The 15,998-nt window shown below is 37.7% G+C and overlaps 1 pseudogene; it reads right to left on the bottom strand.

Moving 5' to 3' along the window:
* Window positions 1-7,033: 7,033 nt before the first annotated feature.
* On the bottom strand, window positions 7,034-7,983 carry LOC126935151 (olfactory receptor 52E8-like; annotated as a pseudogene).
* Between the last annotated feature and the right edge of the window lie 8,015 nt (window positions 7,984-15,998).

The following is a 15,998-nucleotide window of genomic DNA, read 5'->3' as shown; positions in this document are numbered from 1 at the left end:
TAGATGATGGGTTGATAGGTGCAGCAAACCACCACGACACATGTATACCTATGTAACAAACCTGCACGTTTTGCACATGTATCCCAGAACTTAAAGGAAAATTTTAAAAAATAGAAAAAAAGAAGACACTCAAAAGACATAGTCTTGTGAAAATCTAAATCAAGAGGTGGCATCTCATCACCTCTCCCTATTCACATTGCTAGAAAGAAATACCTAATTAAACCTACTCCCAAGGGGAAGGGATGACACAAGGACATCCATACCAGGAGGTAAGAATCAAGGGGTGCCATTTTAGAGGCTGTTTATCAAAGGTCCAAAGTGGGAACAACTGTAATGTTGGTGGAACAGAGAAAGCAACTGTGGTGCATTCACACGACAGAATAACATACAGCAGTGAAAATAAGGAAGCCATTGCTACATATAATGAGCACATACAAAAATGTGTTTAAGTAAGGGCCAGATATAAATGTGACTATTCAGTAATGTTTCCATTTATATAAAATTAAAACTAGGTAAAACTATTTGATAGTGATGAAAATTTAAATAGTGGTTATTTACTTGGTGGGTAGAGACTGCAAATAAAATACACATAAATCAGTAGATGCACGGTGCAAGTTCTAGTTTGAGTCCAATGGCCTGAGAACAAGGAGAGTCAGTGGTTTAAGTTCCAGTCCAAGTCTGAGCTTAAAAGCAGAAGACTGATGGTACAGCTCAAAGACAGTTTGGCCAAAACATTCTTTAATATTCAACATCATACTCTGTTCAAGCCTGCAATGGATTGGATGAGTCCCAACCACAGCAGGTAAGGCAATCAGCTTTACTCAGTCTACAATTCAAATGTTAATATCATCCAAAACATCCTTACAGACACATCCAGTTATTAATATCTGAAATTGCTATAGCCCAGTCAAGTTGACACATAAAATTAAACATTACGATAGATTCTGTTTCTAAATTTTGATTGTGGTATCATAGATTTTATCACCCTGTGGAAATTTATTGAACTGAATATTTGTGTTTTGAATTTTTCTGATTTTACTATGCTTTTACATGAAGTTAGGCCTTATAAGAATATCTTCTCTTTCCTGTCCCTATTTTATGTCTAGATAAATTTTGACTAAAGTGTGAAACAAACTTGGCCGCTCGCAGGATACTGACAATCATATAAGAAAGCAGGCACAGGTAAAATTAACTTTTCAAATGAGAAGTCTCATTGTTACTTCCTGTCTTATTAATTCAACCTAGCACCATTTTGGGAATAACCGAGCATTCTGTACATCCTAATGTGAGACAATACAAAGTTCAGAGTACTGCATATGAATTGGTCTTAACAAAATTTGCTTGATTCGCATATAATAAAATAATATATAGTAGAATAGAATGAAGTAAAATAGACTACAGAACAGAATAGAAAACATGATGTGGTTCCTTCCACAATTTCTCCCAGACACACAGAGATACGCACATAGAGGGACACATACAGCAGAGATTAATGGTTATATTGCAAAAATTTATATTTTTGGATAAGTATACTTAGTATTATGGTGCATTGTTTTGACATCTGTAATTTATCTTAAAATATTCTAATAAGAAGTTGTGTTTTTGCATATATGTGAAACGTCTAAGAAAATATTTATAATTTTTGACTGGCTATGTGTGTGTTCTCTGTTCTATGTATGACAAATTTTTATGAATAGTTTTTAACTGACAAACACTGTTAAATATATTTACTTTGTAAAACATACAGAGCAAATTGAAAAATGTAAAAAAGGTGTTACACCAGTACACTAATTACGAAACAATAGAATTCAAAGAATTCTTAGAGAAGGACACATGAGAGTCAAGAATGTTACCCACCTTGAAATATAACTTTGAAACAATTGTAACAACAGGTAATTGAAATAAAAATGTAATTGATATATCAACATTTATAGAAATAGATTTTAACTCAACACTTTTAGAAATAAACTAAGTACACAAAAGTAAGTAAAATAAAGAGAATGTACATTTGAGAACTAATTGGAAAATGCACGTTGCTTTTCAACACATCCAGAATATTGTTAAATAACCGTTTCCTAAAGCCACACAAAAAGAGACAGATACACATACCAAATTATAAATATAAGTAACATTTGAAATCAGCAATAAAATCCAACCCCGCTAACTTATTTATCTGTAAGTTAAATGCACGATTGAAAATAATTGATGACTTAAAATTAGCAATGAAAAAAGAAATTAGAATACATTCTTGTAAGGATCTTTCATCTCCTTGGTTTTATATACTCCTAGGTATTTTTTAAGCTATTGTAAATGGAATTGACTTTGTGATTTAGTTCTCAGCTTGAACGTTATTGGTGTTTAGGAATGCTACTAATCTTTATTACCTTTTATTAAAAAATAGCTTTTATTTTAGATACAGAGTGCACGTTGTTACCTGGGTGTATTGGACCCAGGTAGTAAGCATAGTACTCAATAGGCAGTTTTTCAACTGACAACCCCCTCGTTCCCTCCCCCCTCTATTAGTCCTCTGTGTCTATTGTTCTCATGTTCATGAGCATGTCTGCTCAGTGTTCAGCTCTCACATGTGAGAACATGCAGTATTTGTTTTTCTGTTCCTACACTAATTTGCTTAAGATAATGGCCTTCAGCTCCATCCATTTTGATTTCATTCATATGATTTCATTCTTTTCATGACTGCTTAGTATTCCATACTTTATATGTAACACATTTTCTTTATCCACTCCACCATTGATGGGCTCCTAGGTTGTTTCTTTGTCTTTGCTATTGTGAACAGCACAGTGATGAATATATGAGTGTTTGTGTATTTTTGGTATAATGAGCTATATTCTTTTGGGTATATATCCAGTAGTAGGACCACCAGGTTAAATGGTAGCTCTGTTTGAAGAAAACTGTCTCTCTTTGCAGATGATATGATTCTATACATAGAAAAACCTAAAGACTCTGCCAAAAGGGTAGTAGAACTGAGAAGCCATTTTATCAGGGTTCCAGGATATAAAATCAATGTACAAAAATGAGTAGCATTTCTATATAAAAATAATGTTCAGGCTGAGAATCAAATCAAGAACACAATCCCGATTACAATAGCCACAAACAAAATGAAATACCTAGGAATACAGTTAATCAAGGAGGTGAAAGATATCTACAATAGGAATTACAAAACAGCGTGAAAGAAAATCAGAAGCAAAACAAATGAATGAAAAAGCATCCTATGCTCCCATGCTAGACTGGAAAAATGGATTGGAAAAAATCAATATCATCAAAATGACCTATTGCCCAAAGCAATTTATGGATTCAACATTATTCCTATCAAAATACAAATAGCATTTCTCATAGAATTAGAAAAGAAAACTATTCTAAAATTCATATGGAATCAAAAATTAACCCAAATAGACAAACCAATCTTAAGCAATGAGAACAAAACTGGAGGCGTCACACTACTTGACTTCAAACTATACTATGAGGCTACAGTAATCAAAACAGCATGACACTTCTATAAAAACAGACACATAGGCCAATGGAACAAACTAGAAAACTCAGAAATAAAGCTGCCTTGTACAACCATGTGATTTTTGACAAGGTCAACAAAATAAGGAGTGGGGAAAGAACTCCTTATTCAATTAATGGTGCTCAGATACCTGGTTTCCATTTCTTTTCATAAGCAGAGAATAAAACTAGATCTTTACCTTTCACTGTATATAAAAATTAACTCAAGATGAATTAAAGATTCATGGTAAGACCTCAAACCATAAAAATCCTAGACAAAAAGCTAGAAAATACTCTTCTCAACATTGGCCTTGGCAAAGAATTTTTGGGTAAATCCCAAAAAGCTATTGCAACAAAAACAAAAATTGACAAGTGGGATCTAATTAAAATAAAAAATTTCTGCACAGCAAAAGAATCTGTCAACAGAGCAAACAGACAACCTACAGACAGGGAGAAAATATTTGAAAACCAAGCATCTGATGAATGTCTAGTATCCAGAATCCACAGGAAATGTAAACAAATCAATAAGCAACAAATAACCCCATTAAAAAACAGGCAAAGGACAGAAACAGATACTTCTCAAAGGAAGGCATAAAAGAGACCAACAAACATATGAAAAATGCTCAGCATCACAATCATCGCAAATCAAAACCACAATGAGACACCATCTCATACCAGTCAAAATGGCTATTATTTAAAAATCAAGGCCGGGCGCGGTGGCTCAAGCCTGTAATTCCAGCACTTTGGGAGGCCGAGACGGGCGGATCACGAGGCCAGGAGATCGAGAGACGATCCCGGCTAACACGGTGAAACCCCGTCTCTACTAAAAAATACAAAAAAACTAGCCGGGCGAGGTGGCGGGCGCCTGTAGTCCCAGCTACTCGGGAGGCTGAGGCAGGAGAACGGGATAAACCCCGGAGGCGGAGCTTGCAGTGAGCTGAGATCCGGCCACTGCACTCCAGCCTGAGTGACAGAGCAAGACTCCGTCTCAAAAAAAAAAAAAAAAAAAAAAAAAAAAATCAAAAACCTGGAGAGGCTTCAGAGAAAAGGGAATGCTTATACACTGTTGGTGAGAATGTAAATTAGTTCAGGCACTGTGGAAAGATTTCCCAAGGAGCTCCTGGTTTTTGTACATTAATTTTCTATCCTGAAACCTTACTGATTTTATTTATCAAATCTAAGAGTATTTTGGAGGAGGCGTTAAAAGTTTCTCAACATAACATTGTATTAGCAAACAGAGAATTTGACTTCCTCTTTTCCAATTTTGATGCCTTTTATTTCTTTCTCTTGCCTGTTTGCTCTGACTAGTGTTTTCAGTAGTGTGTTGAAAGGGAGAATAAAAGTGGGCATCTTGTTTTGGTTCGTAGGGAGAATGTTTTCAGGGCTTACCCATTCAATATGATATTAGCTGGGTTTGTTATATACGGATCTTACTATTTTGAGGAAGGTTCCTGCAATGCCCATCTTGTTGAAAGTTTTTATTTTGAAGGGGTGCTGAATTTTACGTAATATTCTCTACATCTATTGAGATGATCATATATTTTTTGTTTTTAATTCTCCTTATGTGATGAATCACATTTATTGATTTATGTATCTTGAGCCATCCTTGCATCCCTGGAATAAAATCTAGAAAAAAGTCTTGCCTATCACTATTGAGAAAGTGCTGGTTCAATCAGTACATTCAAACTGATATATCCAATGATTCAATCCATGCTGGTAAATTAAATTGCCTTCTATCATTTCCTTTATATGAACATATAAACACAAATACATACACATTTTTTCAAATTATTAAAATTACTTATCCAGACACAGGAAGACAAAGCAAACCCAGGAAAGATACAGAAACAACAAAAAAAAGAATGTATCTTTTGTTTACCTGTTAGATTTCTCTGAATGTGATTGTAAAAGAATATGTATCTACCATTTCACTCTTATAATCCTTTTAAATTTCATCCAGAATATCTCACTTTCTCTCTACCCATATTCCTTGGTATTGCTTCTCTCCTCCCTAGTTCCTGCTACTCCCTCAGTCCTGAGCCCTACCTGAATTTTTCAAGCCCTACTTTGTCTACTGAGATGTCTTTAGAATACACTCAACTGTCTTGCCATAGCCTGAGAATTTTCTCCAAGAAAGAAACCATCAAGTACTTCTACAGCCTTCCAGCCTACATTCTACCAGTAAACACCTGCCCATTTGCAGTGCTGTGACCCTGAGGAGGATTTGTATGACAAGTAGAACCTCGCCTGAAGCCAGGAGAGGGAGATCCTCCATGTCATCACTCTCTGGAATATCCCATAAGAAAATGGTAGAATCTTATCCTAAACCCTTAATTTCCACACGGCACATTCTGCTCCTATCTGGTCACCCAGTAATTAACCTAAGGGCTGCTTTCTATGGGAGATAATTGAATCACAGCTAAATTTAAGTGTCTTTGCTTTATCGTCTGGATATGTTACTTGTGGTCTACTGCCTAATCCTATATCTTAACTGTATAAATGGCAGACAGAGTGGCAATAAAGAACTTATATTCAAGATGTTCTTCCTGCAATCATCTTCCTCTAAAATTTTTAAGGAATCATAAATTTCATTATGAATGAAACTGTTAATAGCCACACAATTTCCAAATCTCCTGAAGAAAAAAACATATGTCTCAACACTACTTTAGGAATAACATATTATTTCTTTTTTCTGAACGTATATAAGTACTTAAAGACAATACACTGTGTCTTTGAATGTTCCTACAGCTCATAAACCCACACACAAAACATGGTGGAAGTATGTATACGTACAGGCACATATATTCATATATGTATAAATGTATCAGGTAAATATTATGTAAATAATTAAATAAGCAAATGAATGAAATATTTACAAATGTATATGACATGCTTATGCTGCATTATTTCCTTTTCCTTTACTTTAATATCTAATTTTATGACTATGCTTGCATCTCTAGATGCATGAGGGAAATTATAGTAACTATTGAAGAAGATTATGATGGATATGATTTGAGTACATTCATGTATAGTATACCTATTAATATCCATATATCTGTACTGCATTTATGGTATGTTAATATTATTACTAGAGTAAGCTATTATTATTATTTCAAGAATTCTAGAAGCCACTTATTCTGTTTATTATCTTTTTAAAGTAAGGATTTTATTCTGTATTCTGTTATTTCCTAAACATGCTAAAGAAAACTGTAAGGCAATCTATTTGGCTTAAAGTACTACTTCCTATTAAACATATAGTTTGAGTAAATTACTCAACTTTTCCAAACATTAGTATATTAATCACAAGAGTGGAAAAACTAATATATGCTTTATAAAACTGCCTTGAGGATCCAGCAGTAGAAATAAAAGAACTTGGAAAAGAAGAGTTCGATGAGGGTAAAATTCTCAATATTATAATTGGAACAAAAGCTTCAGTTAACAGATAAATAATGTTATTGGCTGCACCATTCTCTTCTGTTTTTCCACTTTCTATTAGGTTAGAGTGACAGACTCTCCAACCTCCAACTGGTTAGTGATCGGTCTTGAGGAAAATCCTCAGCACTCTCTAATCTGCTTGGTCCTGACTCCATAGATTACAGGATTGAGGGCTGGTGGGACAACCACATACAGGATGGCTAATATAATATGTATATATTGTGGGATATTATGGCCAAAACAATGTGTCAAGAAGGAAAAAATTGCTGGTGTAAAAAAGGCTAAGATAACACCAATATGAGAACCACAGGTGTTGAGAGCTTTGAGTCGAGCTTCCCAGGAGGGCAGGCAGAAGATAGCACAGAGGATCCTGACATAGGAAAGAACAATAAGGAGCACATCCAATAACAAGAGAGACATGTTGCCAAGGCGAAACATAATGTTGACTTTGATGCTGGCACAGGCCAGACGAGCAATGCCCATGTGCTCACAGTAAGTATGAGGGATGATACAGTACCCAGAGAAGGGCAGCCTCAGAAGGAGAAACACTAGTGGAACAACCATGTAAAAGCTCCTCAGGATAGCAACGCCAGCAATGAGGCTGATGATTTTGCTGGTGAGGATCATGGTGTACCGAAGAGGTTTGCAAATGGCAATGTAGCGGTCAAAGGCGATGGCCACCAACACGATGCTCTCCATGGCAGTGAAGAAATGAATGAAGAACATCTAAGAAAGTCAGCCTCCAAAATATGTTTCCTTGATATTGAACCAGAAGATGTCTAGCATTTTGGGGATGGCGGCTGTAGACAAGCCTAGGTCCGTGGAATCCAATATGGCCAGGAAGTAGTAGGTGAGCTCAGGGAGACTCTGCTCAGTCTGGATCACAAACAAGAGAGCAGCGTTTCCCAGGAGTGCAACAAGATACACAGAGAAAAAAGGGACTCCAATCCAAATGTGCACATCTTCTTGCCCTGGAATACCCAGCAGTAGGAATGAAGAAGGTTGGAACTGGGTGTCATTAGACATAGACATTCTTCCTGCCATATAAAGTTGCTGGGCACACTAGCGACAATTATAAAATTCCTATTAGTAATTCTTTTTCCACTTCTTCTTTTGTTCAGATTTCTAGTCAAATTCACAATAATATACTAATCTTTCTTTTTTTTATTATTATACTTTAAGTTCTAGGATACACGTGCACAACATGCAGGTGTGTTACATATGTACACATGTGCCATGTTGGTGTGCTGCACCCGTTAACTTGTCATTGACATTAGGTATATCTCCTAATGCTATCCTTCCCCCCCCCCCCCCACACAATAGGCCCTGGTTTCATGAGGATGGTAAAATACCCTCCACAATTTTGCTAGCCTCTCCTGAGCAACATTGGTACCAGGAATAGAACCAGTCTTATTCTGCTGCCCCTTTAATTAATATCAAAGACTAATATAAAAAGAGAAGGCAGAATAATGTCATCTGCCAAATGAAAATGCAAAATCCAGAGTTTAACCAGAACTAAATAAGAAAAATAAAGCTCCAGGGTCAGTGTGTATAGTAATATCACACATACTTTTGCTTCATGATCATGGTATTTCTAATCTCAACTATTCCTCTATTTGGGAATCGAAAATGTAGTGTGTATAACCCTGTTTCTGTGTTGTTATGCATTGTTACAGGTATTTGTGACTACTAGACTGTATACTTCTGTATACAATTTAGACTGTATATACTGTGTACAATTTGTGACTACTAGACTGTATACTTCTGAGAGTAGAAGAAACAACTGATCTTTGTTCATATGCACAAAAAAGATCTGCTACATAACAGTTCTTAATTTAAAACCTGCACAGATAGACACTGATTAAAAGGAGACAAAACAGCACGTAATTTTAATGTCATATTTTAGGAAATAAATAATTTAGTTTCCATCACACCTGTGTTTGAGAAAAGAAGCTTAGCCATTGGATTTGGAAAATGGATAAAAACAAGGAGAAGAAAATACTTGACAAAGAGTATTCTGCAGCTATGATGGAGCATGGAGGAAGAGATAATTTTAATCTAGATAAGCCTATTATTTGGAGAGTGCATAAATACACATATTCAGTAAAGAAACTGTTTATGCATAGAGCAGTTTTTTTCTGTGGAAGGAAACTAAATATTCTGTGCTACAAAATTTTCAAATATATCTCAGTCTTATATTCATGGGAAGAAAGTAGAAGCACTTTGGATGACCTACAGTTTAGCTGCTACTCAAATTGTATCCCAGCTGTTATGTCTTTATGGATGTCACCATTATAGTAAATTTTGTATTTACATATAGTAAATTCAAAATTCGAAGCAAAAAGTTCATTGCTATGCGATTTACTTTACTTGGGAAAAAGTAGTTTTACAGATAATGCGGAATTGGTTAAATGTGACGTGGCAACTTCACAAAAAGCGTTGATTACAATTTAAGAATCCTTAAACATTGGGGGAAGTCACAAATGAGATATACACAGCAGAGATAAAAGTGTGTGAATGTCAGCAAGTTCTACTTTAATCCTGTAACAACAAAACTGCGTTGCTGGTAGTACCTATTTGAAACATATGAAGAATAACAAAAATGAGATATAATTTGGGAATTCTTTCAGGTAGAGAGAGAGAGAGAGAGAGAGAGAGAGAGAGAGAAAGAAAATGTGTGTGTGTAAACTAGGGTGAAACTATCAGAGATAAGGGTATAAATTTCCTGTTTTTCACTAATTGAGAATACACAAAATAGGCAGCGAAATACCTTTCACAATTTATCCCATCAAATATTGAAGAGGATATCTATGTATCAGTGGTGATTAGGAAGCTTAAATACAAAAATGGATAAAATTGGTCATATATCCTTAAGAAAGCCACAACTTACTAAAGAAGATAAAATTCCAAACATGAAATTTAAGAACTGTTCTGCAAGTGCTATGGTAGAAATGTGGACAAGATGTTTTCAATGTAGAAGTGAGTCAAGAAAAATTCTATGGAGGAAGTTAGCCTTATGCTGACTTGCAAAGAAATTCTTCTGACAAAAAAGAAAGAAAATTTTATTCTATATCAATAAGCAGGGGCAAAGTGAGAAGAAAGGAAGCACAGTGGCCATTTAGGATATAAAAATGAAATCAGTCATTCTCTTCAATGGTCTTATCCAGAGATTCTTATTAAGTCTGATGTCTTGGTCATGTTTAGGGGCTCCATACAGCATAAGTTGAAAAAATAAAAATATGGCTACATTCCAAGGATGGCAACTTATCCCATGTATCTCTGTGGATTTTATTTATTTATTTTTAATTTATTTATTATTATTATACTTTAAGTTGTAGGGTACATGTGCATAACGTGCAGGTTTGTTACATATGTATACTTGTGCCTTGTTGGTGTGCTGCAACCATCAACTTGTCATTTACATCAGGTATAACTCCCAATGCAATCCCTCCCCCCTCCCACCTCCCCCCTCCCCATGATAGGCCCCGGTGTGTGATGTTCTCCTTCCTGAGTCCGAGTGATCTCATTGTTCAGTTCCCACCTATGAGTGAGAACATGCGGTGTTTGGTTTTCTGTTCTTGTGATAGTTTGCTAAGAATGATGGTTTCCAGCTGCATCCATGTCCCTACAAAGGACACAAACTCATCCTTTTTGATGGCTGCATAGTATTCCATGGTGTATATGTGCCACATTTTCTTAATCCAATCTGTCACTGATGGACATTTGGGTTGATTCCAAGTCTTTGCTATTGTGAATAGTGCCGCAATAAACATACATGTGCATGTGTCTTTATAGCAGCATGATTTATAATCCTTTGGGTATATACCCAGTAATGGGGTGGCTGGGTCATATGGTACATCTAGTTCTAGATCCTTGAGGAATCGCCATACTGTTTTCCATAATGGTTGAACTAGTTTACAATCCCACCAACAGTGTAAAAGTGTTCCTATTTCTCCACATCCTCTCCAGCACCTGTTGTTTCCTGACTTTTTAATGATCGCCATTCTAACTGGTGGGAGATGGTATCTCATTGTGGTTTTGATTTGCATTTCTCTGATGGCCAGTGATGATGAGCATTTTTTCATGTGTCTGTTGGCTGTATGAATGTCTTCTTTTGAGAAATGTCTGTTCATATCCTTTGCCCACTTTTTGATGGGGTTGTTTGTTTTTTTCTTGTAAATTTGTTTGAGTTCTTTGTAGGTTCTGGATATTAGCCCTTTGTCAGATGAGTAGATTGCAAAAATGTTCTCCCATTCTGTAGGTTGCCTCTTCACTCTGATGGTAGTTTCTTTTGCTGTGCAGAAGCTCTTTAGTTTAATGAGATCCCATTTGTCAATTTTGGCTTTTACTGCTGTTGCTTTTGGTGTTTTAGACATGAAGTCTTTGCCCATGCCTATGTCCTGAATGGTACTACCTAGGTTTTCTTCTAGGGTTTTTATGGTATTAGGTCTAACATTTAAGTGTCTAATCCATCTTGAATTAATTTTCGTATAAGGAGTAAGGAAAGGATCCAGTTTCAGCTTTCTACTTATGGCTAGCCAATTTTCCCAGCACCATTTATTAAATAGGGAATCCTTTCCCCATTTCTTGTTTCTCTCAGGTTTGTCAAAGATCAGATGGCTGTAGATGTGTGGTATTATTTCTGAGGACTCTGTTCTGTTCCATTGGTCTAGATCTCTGTTTTGGTACCAGTACCATGCTGTTTTGGTTACTGTAAATTTGTAGTATAGTTTGAAGTCAGGTAGCGTGATGCCTCCAGCTTTGTTCTTTTGACTTAGGATTGCCTTGGAGATGCGGGCTCTTTTTTGGTTCCATATGAACTTTAAAGCAGTTTTTTCCATTTCTGTGAAGAAATTCGTTGGTAGCTTGATGGGGATGGCATTGAATCTATAAATTACCTTGGGCAGTATGGCCATTTTCACGATATTGATTCTTCCTATCCATGAGCATGGTATGTTCTTCCATTTGTTTGTGTCCTCTTTGATTTCACTGAGCAGTGGTTTGTAGTTCTCCTTGAAGAGGTCCTTTACATCCCTTGTAAGTTGGATTCCTAGGTATTTGATTCTCTTTGAAGCAATTGTGAATGGAAGTTCATTCCTGATTTGGCTCTCTGTTTGTCTGTTACTGGTGTATAAGAATGCTTGTGATTTTTGCACATTAATTTTGTATCCTGAGACTTTGCTGAAGTTGCTTATCAGCTTAAGGAGATTTTGGGCTGAGACAATGGGGTTTTCTAAATACATAATCATGTCATCTGCAAACAGGGACAATTTGACTTCTTCTTTTCCTAACTGAATACCCTTGAGTTCTTTCTCTTGCCTGATTGCCCTAGCCAGAACTTCCAAGACTATGTTGAATAGGAGTGGTGAGAGAGGGCATCCCTGTCTTGTGCCAGTTTTCAAAGGGAATTTTTCCAGTTTTTGCCCATTCAGTATGATATTGGCTGTGGGTTTGTCACAAATAGCTGTTATTATTTTGAGGTACTTTCCATCAATACCGAATTTATTGAGCGTTTTTAGCATGAAGGGCTGTTGAATTTTGTCAAAAGCCTTTTCTGCATCTATTGAGATAATCATGTGGTTCTTGTCTTTGGTTCTGTTTATATGCTGGATTATGTTTATTGATTTGCGAATGTTGAACCAGCCTTGCATCCCAGGGATGAAGCCCACTTGATCCTGGTGGATAAGCTTTTTGATGTGTTGCTGAATCCGGTTTCCAGTATTTTATTGAGGATTTTTGCATCGATGTTCATCAGGGATATTGGTCTAAAATTCTCTTTTTTTGTTGTGTCTCTGCCAGGCTTTGATATCAGGATGATGTTGGCCTCATAAAATGAGTTAGGGAGGATTCCCTCTTTTTCTATTGATTGGAATAGTTTCAGAAGGAATGGTACCAACTCCTCCTTGTACCTCTGGTAGAATTCAGCTGTGAATCCATCTGGCCCTGGACTTTTTTTGGTTGGTAGGCTATTAATTATTGCCTCATTTTCAGAGCCTACTATTGGTCTATTCAGGGATTCAACTTCTTCCTGGTTTAGTCTTGGAAGAGTGTAAGTGTCCAGGAAATTATCCATTTCTTCTAGATTTTCCAGTTTATTTGCGTAGAGGTTTTTATAGTATTCTCTGATGGTAGTTTGTATTTCTGTGGGGTCGGTGGTGATATCCCCTTTATCATTTTTAATTGCGTCGATTTGATTCTTCTCTCTTTTCTTCTTTAATAGTCTTGCTAGTTGTCTGTCAATTTTGTTGATCTTTTCAAAAAACCAACTCCTGGATTCATTGATTTTTTGGAGGGTTTTTTGTGTTTCTATCTCCTTCAGTTCTTCTCTGATCTTAGTTATTTCTTGCCTTCTGCTAGCTTTCGAATGTGTTTGCTCTTGCTAAGATGGCCGAATAGGAACAACTCCAGTCTCCAACTCCCAGCGCGAGGGACACAGAAGACCGGTGATTTCTGCATTTTCAACTGAGGTACTGGGTTCATCTCACTGGGGAGTGCCCAACGATCGGTGCTGGTCAGCTGCTGCAGCCCGATGAGCGAGAGCTGAAGCAGGGGGAGGCATTGCCTCACCTGGGAAGCGCAAGGGGGAAGGGAATCCCTTTTCCTAGCCAGGGGAACTGAGACACACAACACCTGGAAAATCGGGTAACTCCCACCCCAATACTGCGCTTTAAGCAAACAGGCACACCAGGAGATCATATCCCACGCCTGGCCGGGAGGGTCCCACAACCACGGAGAGTCCCTCATAGCTAGCACAGCAGTCTGTGATCTACCGGCAAGGCAGCAGCGAGGCTGGGGGAGGGGCGCCCACCATTGCTGAGGCTTAAGTAGGTAAACATAGCCGCTGGGAAGCTCGAACTGGGTGGAACTCACAGCAGCTCAAGAAAACCTGCCTGTCTCTGTAGACTCCACCTCTGGGGACAGGGCACAACTATATAGCAACAAAAGCAGCAGAAAACTCTGCAGACGTAAACGACTCTGTCTGACAGCTTTGAAGAGAGCAGTGGATCTCCCAACACGGAGGTTGAGATCTGAGAAGGGACAGACTGCCTGCTCAAGTGGGTCCCTGACCCCTGAGTAGCCTAACTGGGAGACATCCCCCACTAGGGGCAGTCTGATACCCCACACATCACAGGGTGGAGTACACCCCTGAGAGGAAGCTTCCAAAGCAAGAATCAGACAGGTACACTCGCTGTTCAGATATATTCTATCTTCTGCAGCCTCTGCTGCTGATACCCAGGCAAACAGGGTCTGGAGTGGACCTCAAGCAATCTCCAACAGACCTACAGCTGAGGGTCCTGACTGTTAGAAGGAAAACTATCAAACAGGAAGGACATCTACACCAAAACCCCATCAGTACATCACCATCATCAAAGACCAGAGGCAGATAAACCACAAAGATGGGGAAAAAGCAGGGCAGAAAAGCTGGAAATTCAAAAAATAAGAGCGCATCTCCCCCGGCAACGGAGCACAGCTCATCGCCACCAACGGATCAAAGCTGGACGGAGAATGACTTTGATGAGATGAGAGAAGAAGGCTTCAGTCCATCAAATTTCTCAGAGCTAAAGGAGGAATTACGTACCCAGCGCAAAGAAACTAAAAATCTTGAAAAAAAAGTGGAAGAATTGATGGCTAGAGTAATTAATGCAGAGAAGGTCATAAACGAAATGAAAGAGATGAAAACCATGACACGAGAAATACGTGACAAATGCACAAGCTTCAGTAACCGACTCGATCAACTGGAAGAAAGAGTATCAGTGATTGAGGATCAAATGAATGAAATGAAGCAAGAAGAGAAACCAAAAGAAAAAAGAAGAAAAAGAAATGAACAAAGCCTGCAAGAAGTATGGGATTATGTAAAAAGACCAAATCTATGTCTGATTGGGGTGCCTGAAAGTGAGGGGGAAAATGGAACCAAGTTGGAAAACACTCTTCAGGATATCATCCAGGAGATCTTCCCCAACCTAGTAGGGCAGGCCAACATTCAAATCCAGGAAATACAGAGAACGCCACAAAGATACTCCTCGAGAAGAGCAACTCCAAGACACATAATTGCCAGATTCACCAAAGTTGAAAGGAAGGAAAAAATCTTAAGGGCAGCCAGAGAGAAAGGTCGGGTTACCCACAAAGGGAAGCCCATCAGACTAACAGCAGATCTCTCGTCAGAAACTCTACAAGCCAGAAGAGAGTGGGGGCCAATATTCAACATTCTTAAAGAAAAGAATTTTCAACCCAGAATTTCATATCCAGCCAAACTAAGTTTCATAAGTGAAGGAGAAATAAAATCCATTACAGACAAGCAAATACTTAGAGATTTTGTCCCCAACAGGCCTGCCTTACAAGAGGCCCTGAAGGAAGCACTAAACATGGAAAGGAACAACCGGTACCAGCCATTGCAAAAACATGCCAAAATGTAAAGACCATCGAGGCTAGGAAGAAACTGCATCAACTAACGAGCAAAATAACCAGTTAATATCATAATGGCAGGATCAAGTTCACACATAACAATCTTAACCTTAAATGTAAATGGACTAAATGCTCCAATTAAAAGACACAGACTGGCAAACTGGATAAAGAGTCAAGACCCATCAGTCTGCTGTATTCAGGAGACCCATCTCACACGCAGAGACATACATAGGCTCAAAATAAAGGGATGGAGGAAGATTTACCAAGCAAATGGAGAACAAAAAAAAGCGGGGGTTGCAATACTAGTCTCTGATAAAACAGACTTTAAACCATCAAAGATCAAAAGAGACAAAGAAGGCCATTACATAATGGCAAAGGGATCAATTCAACAGGAAGAGCTTACTATCCTAAATATATATGCACCCAATACAGGAGCACCCAGATTCATCAAGCAAGTCCTTAGAGACTTACAAAGAGACTTAGACTCCCATACAATAATAATGGGAGACTTCAACACTCCACTGTCAACATTAGACAGATCAACGAGACAGAAGGTTAACAAGGATATCTAAGAATTGAACTCATCTCTGCAGCAAGCAGACCTAATAGACATCTACAGAACTCTCAACCCCAAATCAACAGAATATACATTCTTC

Source organism: Macaca thibetana, chromosome 14 (assembly GCF_024542745.1).
Source record: "Macaca thibetana thibetana isolate TM-01 chromosome 14, ASM2454274v1, whole genome shotgun sequence".
Lineage (NCBI taxonomy): Eukaryota > Metazoa > Chordata > Mammalia > Primates > Cercopithecidae > Macaca > Macaca thibetana.
This window is presented reverse-complemented; position numbering and strand designations above follow the sequence as displayed.